Source organism: Thermobia domestica, chromosome 2 (genome assembly GCF_964235325.1).
Source record: "Thermobia domestica chromosome 2, izTheDome1.hap1.1, whole genome shotgun sequence".
Taxonomy (NCBI): Eukaryota; Metazoa; Arthropoda; class Insecta; order Zygentoma; family Lepismatidae; genus Thermobia; species Thermobia domestica.
In genome coordinates this window covers 80424071-80441540 of record NC_137455.1, presented here as the reverse complement: position 1 = coordinate 80441540, position 17470 = coordinate 80424071, and the positions used below count along the sequence as shown (strand labels likewise).

Sequence of the window (17470 nt, the reverse complement as noted above, 5' to 3'; positions counted from 1 at the left end):
TTATGATTATCTTAAAAGATGTTCCCGAATGTAGCTGAAGTCAATTTTGAGCGAGAATCACTGTTAGCTAGTTAAGACTAAACAGGAAATTTGAATGGTATCCTATTCCCGTTTATCGAAATTCTTGAGTTCTCAACCCGTTGTGGGTCTTCCTTCCTGAAACGTGCACCCTATACTGCAAACTTGCTTCGTTGTGGTTCGTTTTTTGTTTGTTTGTTGTTAAAAAGTGAAACTTGCACAACTCGTTCGTTGTATAATACATGACAGTCAATCTCTACAGGAGGTCTTTATATTGTGTATATTTAAATTTCCAACCAACCGTAAATGTATCGTGCATGCTTACTCGGGTTAAATTTAACGAGTATCGTGCTACAGTAAAACAAGTCATCTTTAGAGAACACCTTAAAACAAACCGTTAACTGCAGATTACTAGATTGAAGGTAGCCTAACTGCGTACAAGTAAATAGTTACTGTATGGCAGTGTTCTAAAGGTATTGCGAGGCGACCTGTAAAGCATATCCACAACGAATAACATTTTCTCTTATGCTTTTTCAGCCTGAAAAATTATATGCATTCTACCGCTTTGCAAATTTGAAATAAATCAAGAATATGACACAAAATGATTATTCTGTGATGATAATGTGTTATATCCGTCATGGAATATGCAAATCGTACTTTAGACACGCCCACTTTCGAAATTCAGTCCGTATTTTAATAACAGCACACGATTGTACCATAGGAAATAAAACATAGTAACATTTTAAAGTACAACAATACTGCCGGTGTTCTGTATGGTTTTTGGACTACTTTTCGAAGAACCTACGGTAGAACTTACAAGAGAAAACCTCCTTGGTTCTATCTTCTAAATATAAAATGCTTTCTTGATCATTATCGTTCTTTTCTAACTGTAGTGATTATGTTAAAAAATAATTTTAAAGAAAATGAATTTCGCATCTGACATAAAGTCTTAACTAAAAAGGCCGATTTATATAAAAATACATTTCAGCCGCATTAATTAGAGCAAAATGCCCTCAAATTTGGTTTAACAAAATGACAATGTTTTCAGTACCTGTTATTTTCCTCTATTAAAAATAATAATAAAAAAAAATCTCCGAGAAAGCGGTGAATTCAATACTGTTGTCATACACAGTTCTTAAATTACTCTCCATTGATTTTGTGTCACTAGACACTTTAAAAACTGCATTTTTATTTCATTTTCACGGAAAATAAAAGCGCTCTCTGACACTTTTCTTATTGTCATTACGTACCGGTAGCTAAAATACAATACGTAGTATATATAGAAATGTGGTAGGGCTGGAGGTTTGATAGTATTTATTTTCCTTGGAATATAACCTACCTGTTTAATAATTTCCAACGTCCAGAACTTTTTTTTTTTCTTTTTAAATAGTTTTAGATATCGCAAGAAATGTTATCACATTAAAAGTGTTGAGAAAAGAAACGGTAAAATTCTTAGCTCCTATTTAGCACTAGGCACTGTCACAATCACCTCTGTTTTCACTTCACATAACCTCTCAATTTTCACGTGGCTATATCGATGCGTCTATCTCACCCCGTTGACTCGTAACTCTTCTTTAGACACAACCAACACCTGCGTTCTGGGCTTCAATGCTACCAACTGAGGAAAACATGCACGCTGTCTCGACTCGACCCGTACTTGCCGGGAAAGTGGTTGCAGCCGCCGCGCATACCCATTGGTCCGCGAGTCATAAAACGCACCAATAAGCTTTCAGGATTACGTCATATCTTCCTCTTTAGTGTGACACTTCAGTAAACGTAACTCGATGATATTTCTCCAACAACATGAGGTTTGAGATGCGTGCGATGCGTATTTTGTTTAGTGGAGGCGGCGAGCGATTGCGTACTCGCAGAATATACAATGTTTCTTTTAAATTTATGTATTTGAAAGTAGATGCACATTACCCTGTTCTCTTGCTACATTGATTTCGCACATCGCAACGTTGGTACCACACGTTTTCAACGTACAAGGTCACGGTCGTCTTTTCATAACGTTAGAGAAAGCATCACTGAAAGAGAATCGAACCACTGCTCTGTCGTTTTTCTTTTTGTTACAAAATGTCAATACTTATAGCTCTATAGATGCTGAAAACAGTATTATGCTAGCATGTTGTGCTCTCATCCTGATAACTTTATCACACAAATTTATTAACGGGTGGTTGTGATAAGAGTTTAAAACCAACATAGTGCAATATTTTGAGTTAAATGGTAAATCTTTGGTAGATTAGCTCTGTGGTATTCATACACATTTTTATACATATATTACGATGTTATCTATGTTAACTGGATGCAGTTTAAGTATTATTATTATTATTTTGTACTGTTGTGAGATGAGAAGAACGTTTTTAATCGATAAATGTTATCAAGTTTGTTTGAGCCTACTGTGCATCAAACAGAACTTAAGAATATACATAATTTGACATGACATTTTTTCTTTTTTTTAATGTTTCACGATGAAGTCAACTATGAGAAGTGTCCGTTACAGAGAAATGCCAAATTTGATTTAGTTAATCCTCATATGGTAATTATATGTAATATACAGTGAATACGTTAGTTATTATGTAAATATAGGCTAATGTAAAAATGCTGAACACCGTGATCGAGTTGCTTGGGGAATGAGAATTAAGTCCTCTGTAAAGAAACAAAAATATTCCTGAGAGATGTTGTATATGAGCGTAGACTGAAAAATGTAATGCTTATGTGATAATTTTCTTCTGAAGTACAGGTCAGTAATTTCTTTATTTCGGTAACTGATTTTATTAAAAGAACCCCAACAGTATTACTAAAGAGAGAACATGTAGACAGAATTAACCTATCATCACAGGTTATGCATTTTTTGGGATAAAGTCTGTGTAAAAGTTGCCTTCCTCATAATCCTGCAACTGCTGAAAGTTGAGGGACCAATTAAAAATTTATTTTCAGATTGAGGAAGATATGTTCTGCGCTAAATAAGTATGAGCTGAGAATAATACATTCTGCCCGTTATGAAGAGGTTACTAAATTCTTGGGGGTTAAAAAAAAAAAAAAAAAAACTATCCTTGTCCTTATCTGAGAATATCCGTAAAACAGGGTTCTTTCCCATAGTAATACGTATATTTTTATCGGAACGAAAAACTTTGTCCGTATTTGTATTGTCCGCTATAAAAAGGTTTCGCAATTGATGAAGGGATGTTTCGCTGTAATACGCAAAAGACGAGACATCTCATCTTAAAAGTGAGACGAGATTCGAGTCGATATGTGTTTCGTGGAATTTAAAATGAGACGAGACGAATGCGTGTCTCATCTCGAATGTCTCGAAACTCTGTCTCATATTTAAAATTATTTCAAAACAAATGTACACTCAAAAGGAGGTATCTGTCTTGAGCCTATGTAAACGTTTATTAATTTAATAGGGTAGAGAATGCCTAAATTCAGTTAGTCCTTCGAAATCGTGCCAGATACATTGTGTAAGATATATACATAATAATACACGTATAAACGCTATTATTATTATTATTATTATTATTATTATTATTATTATTATTATTATTATTATTATTATTATTATTATTATTATTATTATTATTATATTATTTAGAGTAAAATATGTCGATATGAACTTGGGTGTTTGAACAAACTTTTGATGAAATTCTATGTAAACTACTGGTATAAGTATAATATGAATGCACAGGGTATTCAACAACAGCGAAATGCTTGGTTGTGAAATTCTGAGGCAGGGCAATCTGAAGTCTAATCTCGTGCACGTCCCTAACTAGTACCCTGAAAGAAATTAATGCTATGTTTCGTATCATTAGTAGTTAAGTTATTTACTGTTACATTGTTTTATTATGTCAGAACATTGCAGTCTTGATGTGTGGATACATACATACTACAATATATAAGATTGAATGCAACATTCAATTTTAAAAGACAGGAAAAATGTGTTTAATAGTACTCCACAATCCACATTAATAATTTAATCGTCGAAAGGTTTAACCATCTTTCCACAGAAATTGTTTTGCCGAACGACTAATTAAATAAATTTATAAATATTCGTAAATTAGTATACTTTTGTGAAATATTTCTTTACTAGCAAGCATTTAAAGGTTTACTAAAGTATTATACGTTCAAAATCTTTAAATATTTAATTTTAAAAATGCAGATCCTGAGATCTGATTTTTATTTAAAAAAAGAAAAGATAAAAATAAAAATCTATTGTCTTTTAATGATTATGCTTTCCTGGAGTAATATTATGCATTCATATGCATACAATAATATTGCATAAAATGTGGGTTGTCTAAACATAACGATTCTTAATTATCTTTAGCAGTAATGAATCCAGAAGGGTAACCACATTAAAGATAACTTCATGTAATTTCATTATTTTGATAACCAATAGCAGATACCTACCGAAAGGAACCATGAGCATTAAATTTCGTATAGAATAGGTTTTTCATATATATTTCGAAATTAACAGATACTTGCAATTCTTTCCAAAAATCATGCTAAGAAAAAGTAGTGAAATATAGCTTAACATCCCGCTTTTGTGTACTGTTAGCTAAAAGAGACGAATGAAAATTGAAGTTACTTATTAAAAAAAGAAAAATTGATGAAATGAAGAAAATAGAAGATGCCCGACAATTACGTATACAATATTATTCATCTTTCTGAAGATGACATAAGAAACCACAATTAAATATCAGACATTAAAACATTTATTGGCTTGACGAAGTCTTGATTTGAAAATGTTTCAGTTTAATTTACTTTTGTAGTTCCTCTACATCATTTAAACTTGGTTCCCAACCGTAGAGATGAGGCACCTGTAGTGACATGATAGACTAGCAAAGGTTGCATAAGATGACTATTGATTATGCTTAAAGAAATTATAAGAAATAGTTATTCAATCCGTTCCATCTGAAATTGAACCCAAAATCACGTACATAAAAGGCATATACAGTACTAGATTGGAATTTGCATTTTCCAAAGGGCCGCCAGTCATAATGTTTTGGAACCTTTGGTTTATATTGTACTTTTATTGTATCGTACTTTATATTGTACTTTTAACTCTATGTCAAAACAGTGAATTTATTCCTGAATTTAAAATTATATATATATATATATATATATATATATATATATATATATATATATATATATATATATATATATATGCATTTAAAGCTTTTAAACGTTTAATTCGAAAAACGTTCCAGCTCCTATTCAAACTCAGCGTGATCATCGAAGGTCAACAGGTTAATCTCAATCCTCATTTTTTGTGGACCTATTCAACTTCAAATCTCCAAATATGATTTTAAAATAATTGCAAACAGTGATACATTTTTCGGTTATTTTTTAAAAATGTATTTATTTCTTTGGTATATTCTATTTATATATTAAGACCAGGAATTGTAATAGTAGATCACTGGGGTATTAGTGAGCTGGATTGAAGACCAAAGTATTAGAATGACCGAGCTCTAACAAGTAATTGTGAAGGTTAGATATTTATCAGTTACGTCATATTTTTATATACATATTTAATTTTACATAGTTGTCAGAGTGTGTGTGTGTCCTTCACGGGTCACAAACAACTGCGAAATGCAGTCAGTCTATCAGTTTTTACAGACTTAGATGTAATCTTTGTTTATATCTACGAAATGTAAATATAAATTACATTCTATAAACGTGTTGTTATGATAAAACTTACATATTCATTAATTTTTATGAGTTATAAAAATGTTAAAAGAACAGACTATAGATTCATAGAATAAAAAGATCATTTTTTAAGTTTTTTTTTTTTAGCGCATCTGCAATTTGCAGCACTGCGTTTTTGTTGCGGTGAAATGCACTTCAACTAGACTAAATATTATTACTAAAAAGGAATTTTAAACATTTATTAATGTTACAAACAAAACGCTTTCTTGGGAAAAAAGTTAATAGTACCAAAATATTTTTAAAATATATCTTCGGGAGAAGAACTGTAATTGCTTTATTTATTTATTTTTTAAAAACAAATCTTAGGAGCCCGAATCAAGTGGGGCAGACGGGTTTTAAAGAGATGGCTTTTGATATCGAGATAGCTTTGTGACGAACGACCTGTACTGTAGGGATTGATCTTGCATGATGATTTGCGCACCCGTCAACTGTATAGAGTTCGTCATGTCCTAGCTCTGGTTCTGAATTCACCATGCTAGGGCGAAATGCATGTGCTGAACCCCTTTTAGACACCCATCAGGGATTTTAACAAAATCGTAAACTCTCACATTGGGGGTTCTGGTGACCCCTCTAATTATCACAGAGTCATAATTCATACACCGTTGGAAAGCTTATAGACCACAGATTCAAACGAGGTAATATTCCTACAATTCCCGACGTATTCATAGAAGAAGAAGAAGAAAAAGAAAACAAAAAATCATGAAATATATGAAAAAATTGACTTTGCGGGCCCTGGCAACCCTTGCAGTCACCCTACGCTGACAAAATGATGCTAATGTTTAGGCCAGACCCAATGGCAATAATATAAAAAAATATAGTCATTGCTGCAGTACAAAGCGAGATAAAAATTCATAACGAAATTTCTATAAAAAATCCCTGTGTATCATTTTCGAAGGGCTGTTGCAGAACTTTGCGTTGGCGGCCCTGGTGGCCCCACATTCCGCATTCATAAAATACATACTGACGGAAAGCTTCATCCCTCAGGAATACATTCATTGGTACCAGTTTGTCGTAAAAAATAAATGTAATTTACGTTAAAAACCTAAACTACAAAAATTGGCCAACTTTACCTCCTCCCTACTCCCCCACATATAAACAAGAAGTACAAATACAGGATATTACCATGTAGTGGCCTACTTCATTGCTTTACATATCAATTTTGGGAGTGTACCCCCAAGGGAGAGAATGCTCCCAAAAATCTGTTGAAAAATCAAAAATAGACCTTTACCCTCCTCCCCTCGCTATTGTACCTCCACATACATAAAATGCACATTGGAGGGAAGCTCCATCCTTCAGGAATACATTGGTACCAAAACATCTTCCTACCTTAATTGGGGCTGAGCTTTTGAAGTTTAAACTCCCGACGCAGCAGTTGCATCAATGGGCGTTTAGAGGTTAATAGTAGGTCGTGTTCTTCATATCCTCGACACTACATAAGGACATAAAGTACAGAACTTACCTCAAAGAATGGATCTCATTCAATGATTTAATAATGTGAAAGATGTTCGATTTTGTGAATGAATTGCAGAAAATATTATCTGTTTATATCCGAATCTAGAAACGATAAATGTATTATGATTAATCAGATGAAACGACAAAAGCTTTGAAGGGAAAATTTGAATTCACATGTCAATACTCTCCATCACTGGGAACCTGTTTTCGCACTATGTACAGTATGAGGCCACATGTTCCTTTGTTAAAGAATTCTTGTGTCTGTGTAAGTGGACATTACTACACTACCTTCTGCACTTCTTATATAGACTAAGTGGCTCCTCCTCTACCTTGTCACATAAACTGACGATATGGCAGTGATGGACCGTAGATATCTAAGTTAAAAGCATTTTCAAAAATAAATAAATAAATAAATAAATAAATAAATAATAAAAAAGAGCCAGAAAGAAATAAAAATGAAATGAAATCTTTCAGGTTAACGTGCAACGAAAATGAAATCTTTGAGTTTTACGTCCCACGGTTATGCCGGTTAGGCTAAAGGAGACGGTGATGATGAGAAATGAAGGAAATGGTGGAATGAAGAAAGTGGGAGGAAACGGGAGAACCCCGAGAAAACCCAAGCACACGGTGTTTGTCCACCACAAAGTTCACTTGGCGGGGGCTGGGATCGAACCCGGGACCCCAAGCACCAGAGGTGAACGCTCTTCCACTGAGCCACCGCGGCCCCTAACGTGCAACGAATATGCCCTTTAGGCTAAAGGAGACGGACAAATAAGGCAAGTGAATGATGATGGAAAAGTCAATGGAATCAGAATGTGGGAGTACCCGAGAAAACCCACGGATACAATATTGTCCATCACAAGTTAACTTGGCCGGAGATCGAACCAGGGACCCCACGTACCAGAGGTAAACGCTCTACCACTGGGTCACCGTGTCCTCCAAAGAAATAGGAGAAACAAGGGTACAAATTAGCTTCTACTAAACTCGATTCAAATTCGAGACAAAAGTCCTATATTTAAAACATGAATGTTTTGAGTAAACTTCAGTTTGCATATTGCATTTGCGGTGTGTGAGTGCTCGTTACAGATCATGTAACATAATTAAACTCCTTCACATTTAATTCTAAAGTAGATAAATTCTGAGAAAGCAGATTATATAAATAAATGTCTTTAAGTAAAATGTTGTGTATTGTCTCGTACACTGAGTTGCGATTGTGCATTCCATTCGTTAAGATATATGTTTCCAAAATTTTGGATTATTTAAAGAGACTCTTAAGAAATGGTTATGTCTCTTTTAACTTCTTAACTTGTAATAGTGCAATGAGTTTTAAATAACTGAGGGAGAGAACAATATTTTCATTCTTTTCTTTCCATTTACAAATTTTATTTTAAACCACAACACTGTACTTTATTATTATTATTATTATTATTATTATTATTATTATTATTATTATTATTATTATTATTATTATTATTATTATTATTATTATTATTATTATTATTACGAAGAGTACAAGCCTGATAAGATCGGTGGGAATGAATTAACATTGAAAAACAAAATATCTGTTGTGTATTCAGTTAAAGAGTTTTGCGACTGTAGTATTGCTTATTTAGAATGGAACACCTGTTTTTAGAGGATGGACCATTTATCTTGATATGATCTTATTAATGGACAAAAACGCTGAAATTTTGTGCATGCAAACATCGGCAGGGTCATTGACACACTCTGTGATACCACAGAGTTAACAATGTTGCTAACACAACATAAATTCTATATATTTTCAAATAGCACTACGTCAGATTATAACGTATTTCAAATCTACATGTAAAAATAAAGCATACATTACCACTTTTGTTATATAGTGTTTCAAACTAAGGACGCTACAATATCACAAACATCGAAAAATAACCTCTTATTGGAAGGTTCTGCAACAGTAGAGATGAATGGAGTAATGCACATCCAAAGAACCTTCATGTCAAATACCACGGTCATTATATGATGTATTTTAAACAAGTAGAAACAGTGTTACAAGAAATTGAAAATTTGATTTTATTTCAAAGGACTTTATTTCGCAAAGGTGTTTAGATAACGATCACATAGAATTGCAATAGACATAAAGATTATAATGCCTATTAAAGGAATTTGATGTCTCAAACCATTTGGGAGATATGATCGTATAAGGGATACGGGGATATCTCATACGATTCCAAATTAACATTCGATTGTCATATTGACAACATCTTTAATGAAGCGCATAAAAATCTTGGATTGATACTTAGAACTGAGCGAGAATTAAAAAAAAAAAAAAAAAAAAACTAAAACACTTCAAAAACTTTATAAAGTCTATGTTCGTTCCAAACTAGAATACTATTTGAAATCCGCTCTTCAAAAATAATATTGCCAAACTTGAAAAAATTCAATCAAAATTTTTAAGGCATCTAACGTACAAAACAACACACATGTACCCACAGACAGATAGCAGTGACTTTTTAAATACCAATTTTGGTATCATGAGTTTACAACAAAGAAAAACTCTATTTGACATGATATTCTTTTATAAAATATTTAATGGTAAAATTGGCTGTAAAGAGCCTATTTCATCTTTTCGTATTCATGTTCCACCTCGAAACACATGACTAGATAACTTTGATATATTTTATTCCAGAAAACCTAGGACTAATATATTCCAGAAGTCGCCAACATGGAGAATGAGTGCAGCTTATAATAGTATAAGTAAAAAATAATAATAATAAAAATAAAAATAAAGAAATTGATTTAAGTTGTAAGATATAAACTTTTTAAGAAAAATATAGCAAAATGAATTTGTAATAATGTATAGTATCTGTAAAACTAGCCTAAACAATGTATGAACATTATAAATGGATGCTATCCTGTTGTGTTCAAATCCAGTAAAATAAAATAAAATAAAGTATGAAGTAAATGGTAAAATTTGATATGTTGTTTAAAGTGGCGAATTTGTGGAATTTTTAAAAAGAAAATTGATTTACTTTGCTTCTGTAACATTACCACAATACTTTTTGGTAGGCGTAATTGCAATGAGACCTCGGAATAACATAATTTTGTACAGTGATGCAAACTTCGGTTTGAGATATCAAATTGCTATAAACGCCATTGTGATATTCACATATATTGAACACCATCTATGAAATAGGATGAGAAACTTACCTAGCACGTTTTCAAAATAAAGGTTTTTTTAAAAAAATCAAAAATTCAATTTCTTGTAATTTTGTTAGTATTCATTCGAAATCCGATATATAATTGTCATAGTATTAGACACTAAAGTACTTTGGATGTGCGTTGCCTCGTTTATCTTATTTTGTTGTTGTTGTTATTATTAGTGCCGTAGTGGCCATCAAAATTTGGATGTTTATGATATTGTAGTGCCCTTAGTTTGCAACACTGCATGACAAATGTAGCATTGCATGTTTTCCCTTTACATATAGATTTGAAATATGTGATAACCTAACGTAATGTCATTTGAGAAACTACAACTTTGTTAGGTTGGTAACACTCTTATCCTTGTGATATCACAGAGTATGTAAAACAATTGTCGACATTTGCATGAAACAAAATTTCAACATTTTTGTCAATTAGTTCAAAAGTTACAAAGGTGTATCAAGATAAATGGTCTACCTTGTGTATAGTGCATTGGTGGCCGCACTAGCATAGTTGATAACGCTTTCGCCATTTGTGCAAGCGGTCCCGAATCCGATTCCCGTTGGGTACACTCGGTTGAAAAAGTGTTTCAGATCAGCCATTCTGAGTGAAGTTTTCTTGGGTTTTCCTCATTCACACCAGGCAAATGCCGGGACGGTACATCACAAAATAGTCCTAGGCCGCTTCCTCGCTTTCCCATTCTTTTCTTCCTCCCCAATTCTTCGGGTAGTGTAATAACCGAAGGACGTCATCCCTCATAGTTGACGGGCTAACATGGCGATAGATGCCGAAAGACCACAAGTCTAATTCCTAGCCCTAACCTGTTTGTGATGGCAGACACTAAAGACCTGAATTAGAGAGTCAGGTGTATAGGAGTTACTAACGAGACTTTCTTTGTTGCAGAATTTACAGACATGAATAGCGTAACACAATTTAGACGTGGTGTAAACAACATACTCCAGTATTACATAAACGAGTCATGGTAAAAGAGTTTCGTTGAACACTCATTAAGCAACAGCTTTCAAGTAGCGTTACAAACCACCCAGCAGCGGAGAGGTGAAGGGAAGGTGAGTGAAAAGGTCGTGTGTTCTTTCTGTTCGTCCCTGGAGGTGACCTCTGGCGGCTTCGGGTCACCGAGCTTCAAGCACGTTGTGGCACTATTCCAATGTGACGCTCAACTACTAACTAAAGTCAGGTCACGTTATGATCAACCAAACAAAATTTTAGTGTGAGATATTTCTTTCAGTACACAGATTTAACGCTGTGCTTGTTTTATATTACATTGAAGATACTGTCTTACATTTTCAATTGAAACCTTAATTTCTATAGGAATTTTAGAAATTTAGGTCTGTGCTCTCATGGTGCACTTTAAGGGAGAATGAATTATGCAAGCTGCGGTCCTCGTGTTCACACAGTTTCCAAGTGTTCACACAAATGAAAAAAACAAAATCTCAATTGGTGGTAAGAACACCAGAAATAGAAATCAGCTGTGCTTGAGTGAGATCACTTTCTTCCTATACATAACAAAATGGAATAGCAAATGTAAATCCGAATAAAGAGGTATCTACTGTTTGGGAGGTTTAAAATCAAATTCATATCCTGTCATAGTAAGTAGAGTTGTCTAGGAGACTAGATGTAGGGAAAGTGCTTTCTTGTTTCAAAAAGTAAGAACTCATTTTTTTTTTTTTTTTTTTTTTTTGTCTCATATCCGTTCAAGAAAATTCAATGTCATCCTGTCTCCTGGCAGCGCTTATGATAAATCCGTGTATAAATATATAATTTACGTCAGTTGAAGTTATAAAGAAATACAATAAATAAATAAATAATAATGACCTGAATTTAGGCTTTCAATTTTGCTCGTAACTATATTATTGCTAGGTCAATACAGCCACTTACATAAGTATCTGGACCCCTGACTGTTATAATTCCATTACTTGGGGTCCAGGTCATGTGCAGTTGTGAGAACGCCTAGACAGATGCAACCCAACTTACACGTAACTTTTCTCGGCACTGACAGCAGTTGGTAGCACTGAGTCAAGTCTTTATGCAAGTAAAATTGTGAGTAGATGACGTACCAAACATTTCTCCATTCTGAGATCAATCTCTCTGGTTCAGAGCGTGTTGTCCAATGAACATCATATGTTAATCTCAATATTGCTGTGTATGCAGTGGTCGAAGGGAGACGGCATGCGGTGGTATGCCATACCGCCTCTGGTCTTTCAGTAATGAGGACATACCGTCTCTGGTTTTTCAGTGATCAAGACAGTATTTAAATCACAGGGATGTTGAATCAAAATCATAATAAAACATACCGCCTCTGCTTTTTTTTCCACTTCGAACACTGTGTGTATGTAATGCATTGTTTCATTATATACTGTATATTCAAATAAATGAAAAAAACTGATCACACATGAATCAGAAAATGCTTGAAATTAGACGAAAATATTAAATCTAGAACAACTGCTGGAAATAAGTTTGTAAACGACTGTCTCCATTGACAGACCTTCTCCAGTTCTCCTTATTCCAACATCTTTTTCTTTCTAGGGAAGAGATCACTTTGCTTGTCACACTGAGTATGAATTGAAATTGAAATTGAAACAGAAACACTCTGCCTGGCCGGGATTCGAACACTCTGCCTAACCACTCACCTACCGCGCCACTTAACCTTCCCCTCAAACTAATACCTAGTTAAAATCGTTTCATGGACAAATATAAACAAGACACTAATGCTTGTATGAGTGTCTTAATTACTTACTCGAGGTTTCCTTGTTTAACTCAAACAAGGAAAATGGTACAAACGAAAATATTTTCGGTACAAACGGTACAAACGTAGTACAAACGAATGACCTAGTCATTGTTTGAATTTTCTAAAGTCGGGGGGCTATCTTGCCAGACGTGGTAAATGTGTTCATTTGAAACGATCGCGTATCGTGTTCCATTTGACATTGATTCGCGTCAATGACGTACCAACCGACTGTTATATTGAGTTTGTAACATTTGTCTTCGTGTGAAAACAAGTTTCAGTGTATCAGATGCATATCCCATCTAAGGCATGTATGACCAGAGTACATAACTTTAGGGGCTATGAGGGTTGATCATCATACTTCCTGTTCGACAACGTTACGAATCGTAGGAATAAGCATGTTTCCATCTTTCAGCATGTCCTTCCACTTGTGCAAGTTTCAATGCGATATTCGTCGAGGAGTTGGATAGCTTCCCTTATAATTTCATGTAACTCACCAGTCACTGCCCGGTGCTGGTCCAACATTTGTAATTCTACGCAACGTCGAGGATTGAACCTGGAACCACCCATGCTGGCTAACTGTATATGTTATACAGTAATACTTTGATAATAAAAATCCATGTTAAATTCTAATCAAGCATAATAATATGACATGAAGAAAGTAATAGTTGATTTAAAACTCTTTGAGGCACGGGAGGCAGCGTTATTTTGTACCCCTTGCTGCACGAAAAAGTCTTTTGAATTTTTAAAATTTTTATTAAAATTATACATGTAGACAATCTCAAAACACACCAAATTAATTTTATTTTATTTTTTACTTAATAGTTGGATGCAAAAATGAATATCAAAAGTGGTAAGCACAACTTCCCACCGTGCTTCAAAGAGTTAAATCAATTCTTAGTTAATGGTTCAGAAATAAACCTTCCCGTGTTCTCTGACGCCACAAATTCCATTCCAAAAATTATTCAGCAATATTCAATTTGTAAATACATTAACTTTTAATTTGTAATGCTTTATAATACGAGTTACTGGCTGCTTTCGTGTTATTATTGTCAAGCACTGTTTAAAAGGTAGTATAATGCAAATTTGTTTATTTATTTATTAGCAGAAGTGCCTGTTCTTAGCATGACTGAGTAATACACAACCACCAACACAGTAGAGGAATTTGGGTTGCCTAACTTTAAGGGCTTCTGAGATAGTCTTAACATCGAAACGTGTGATCCGCTCCCCAATCCTCCCTCGAGTCAAAAATCGAGCAAACGCCTTCGTACGCGATTAGGCCTAGTGAAGATTTATCTAGTGCAATATTTGGTGGCTCTAGGTGATCGCTTTCTATTCGAAAATCTGGCCTACACACACACACACACACACACACACACACACACACACACACACACACACACACACACCACACACATATTCTCTTATATATTATTACACAGTAAGTATTCAGAGGTACTAGTGCAGGGATTAAACCCAGCTATGATGTTGTAGCTCATCACGTAATTAATAATTTTGTGTGTGAAATCCTTTGTTGTGTCAAATATATCAAGAATCGAATTATATTGTACAGCGGTGGACACTTCTAAATGGTACAGCCATATGGAGATTTACGGCTAAGGTGTACCATTTAGAAGTGTCCACCGCTGTACAATATTGTTGAAGGAAGCACAAATTCTTCATATTGGAGAATGTTGAAGGTAATTGATCCTAGCTTTCTTATAATAGAAGAAATTTGTTCTTTTCTTCTTGTCTTGGATGACGGAAAATTTATTTTGATATCTTTAATGAGTTCCAATCTCTCAAACGTGTTGTGTAACAATTTTTTAATAAATAGAACGTCATTGACTGTTCCAAGGATTCTAGTTAATGTTATTTTTTTCGTTATTTAATATATTGAAATAGCGTTCAGATTTTAGAATTGTTCATGTTACTGACATTGCTTATGAGTGTACGATTTTTATACTGTTAATGCATATTCTTATTTGTCTATATATTTGAACGTATGAATTGTTTTGAAAATTTTTTTTGTATCTTCTTAATAAGCCGTTTTTTGCTATTTGGTGGGCATAGTGATTTAAGTCTTATTGACAGTCAAAATCAACATTGATATCGCGCACTCTTTCTGCTCTAAGTATATCCTTTTTACATCTCCTTTCTACAATTTATCTACGATGTGTAGCTGGCGAAGGTTATCAGTTTACATTTTTTAAAAAGTGTTAATGTTAAGTTTACGTAGTAGACACAAATTTGGTACATTATTTATATCTTTCTACAGTAGATTAAGTTTATCATGAAGTTACCGTACCGTTATAAAGCTTGAGGTTAACTGCATAGTAGTGGTTTGTGATAGTTATGTACGCCTCGGAGATCAGTGATGAACATGCTAAACAATGAGGCCAAGGATTGAATCTTTGAGGGATTTCAGAAGTCATGACATACTTATTTGAAATGCATTCTTCGTATACAAGTGATTACTTACCATTACTTATATATTGCTCAAAACGCTTGATGGTAGGTATTGAAAAATGACTTGATTTAGATTGCGAATTAAAATATTGTAATCAACAGTGCCAAACGTTTTGCTAAAATCAAAAATAAATAACATTTCACTTGGCTTCTTGCGTCGAGTTTATTTACTATAAATTCAGTTACTACTGAGAGATTAGTGATAGTTTGTAATGTGTAAATTCGTGTTGGAATTCTGATAAGGCCTGCAGAAAATGTTTAAACTCCTAAATATGTATTACTTATTCATAAACTTTAGCAAATCCTGTAAAAACAGCATTGCGCTTGGATATCTTGTTTGCTTCCTGTTTTAGCGATTGGGAAGTCTCAGACTTCTTTCCATTAATCAGAGAACGTATATGTTGTAATGGAAGGGTTGCGTATGAAATGTATTATATTTGGGACTATCTGAATAGCCTTTTTATTGTATACAACTGTATACTGTTGAGAGCTATTGATTTTCAGATTTTTAATTTTATCTTCTTTCTTAAATAGCATTTCTTATTTCATGTAAGTTGATTGATGGCACTTACGCGGGAGTCTAGCTTCTCGCGTGTCAATTTTCTTCTTTCTTCACGAGTGTAAAGTAAGCTCACTAAGATTCAAAGTTTCTTGTATTTTTAGCAATAACTCCACAATTGTTGATTCGAGCTACAGTACTTGCAAAAATTAAATAAAGCTCTTCGAAATTTACAAATTATTTCCATAGGATTTGAAATTAATGTTATTTTTCATGAACGTTGGTAATTGTCTTTGTTTATGGGTGAAATTAACTGCTACTCGCTGATTTTACAATCCACGAAGTCTTAGCGACCAGATGTTTTATTAGGTGGATGATTAGTACATCAGCTTTCATAGTCATTATTTTTGTCTTCCTGGACGAAATTTGCTTTTCAGGTAGCTTCCTTATTGTCAAGTCAAAGGTACTTGAGCTAACTTACGGAATACACGGGATATATCCAATAATATTTATTGGTTTAGTAAAATCAGTGCCGGTACCATATAATTCAAAACATTGTTCCTAAGAGCAACGATCAGATATTCTTCTCTAGCCCTTCCGTTATTTCTGTAGTCTTTATGAAGTGTTGAGCAATGGTCTATTTCTGTTTGTTTTCTGGAATTGTTTCATACATACTTATACTCCAGAATCGAATATATATATATATATATATATATATATATATATATATATATATATATATATATATATATATATATATATATATATATTCGATTCTGGAGTATAAGTATGTATGAAACAATTCCAGAAAACAAACAGATATATATACATGGGCGGCGATTAAGGGGGCAAGAGGGGGCAGTTGCCCCCCCCACTTTCTTATAAGTGCCCTAATTTGTATAATTTCATTTGGATATGTAAACAGGGTGTCCATACAATTTGGAGAAAAGATCTCTGACTTTTCCCTGACTTTCCATGACAAAAGTTGCAGATTTCTCTGACCCCTGAATAACTTAAAAATATAGAAAAAAGAAAGAAACCCCAGCCTCCACATTCCCCATAGTTGGCCTTGTTCTATTCCACTTCTGTTTCTTTTTCAATTTTCTTTCCAAAGGAATGTAAATTTACAAATATGTGCATTAGGGCATTATTGATTAGCCTACATATTACACAAAATGTAAAGTTACAAACGAAAGTGTGCAGTATACAGAGTACTTAAGATATGAAAAAAATTACAATTATAATACCAATTACACAGCATTATAATATTGCCTATAGCAATAAACAGTTCATACATGATTTTTTGATTATTAAAAAAAAAAAAAAAGAACACACACACAACACATACTTTTGCTGGTGCAGTTGTTAAATGCAACAAATTTAGAAATTTGTTTTCATATTTT

The 17470-nt window shown here is 33.6% G+C and overlaps 2 protein-coding genes across 3 annotated transcripts in view; one reads left to right on the top strand and one right to left on the bottom strand.

Moving 5' to 3' along the window:
• Positions 1–1673, bottom strand: part of LOC145673296 (protein unzipped-like) — a 48902-nt gene extending 47229 nt beyond the window's left edge. Inside the window, exon 1 of the mRNA XM_081742879.1 lies at positions 1358–1673. The gene's annotated coding sequence lies outside the window, so the exon portion shown is untranslated. The remainder of the gene's footprint in view (positions 1–1357) is intronic.
• LOC145673308 (uncharacterized) overlaps positions 1–17470 on the top strand; it is a 529331-nt gene that overhangs the window by 350180 nt on the left and 161681 nt on the right. The window lies entirely within an intron of this gene.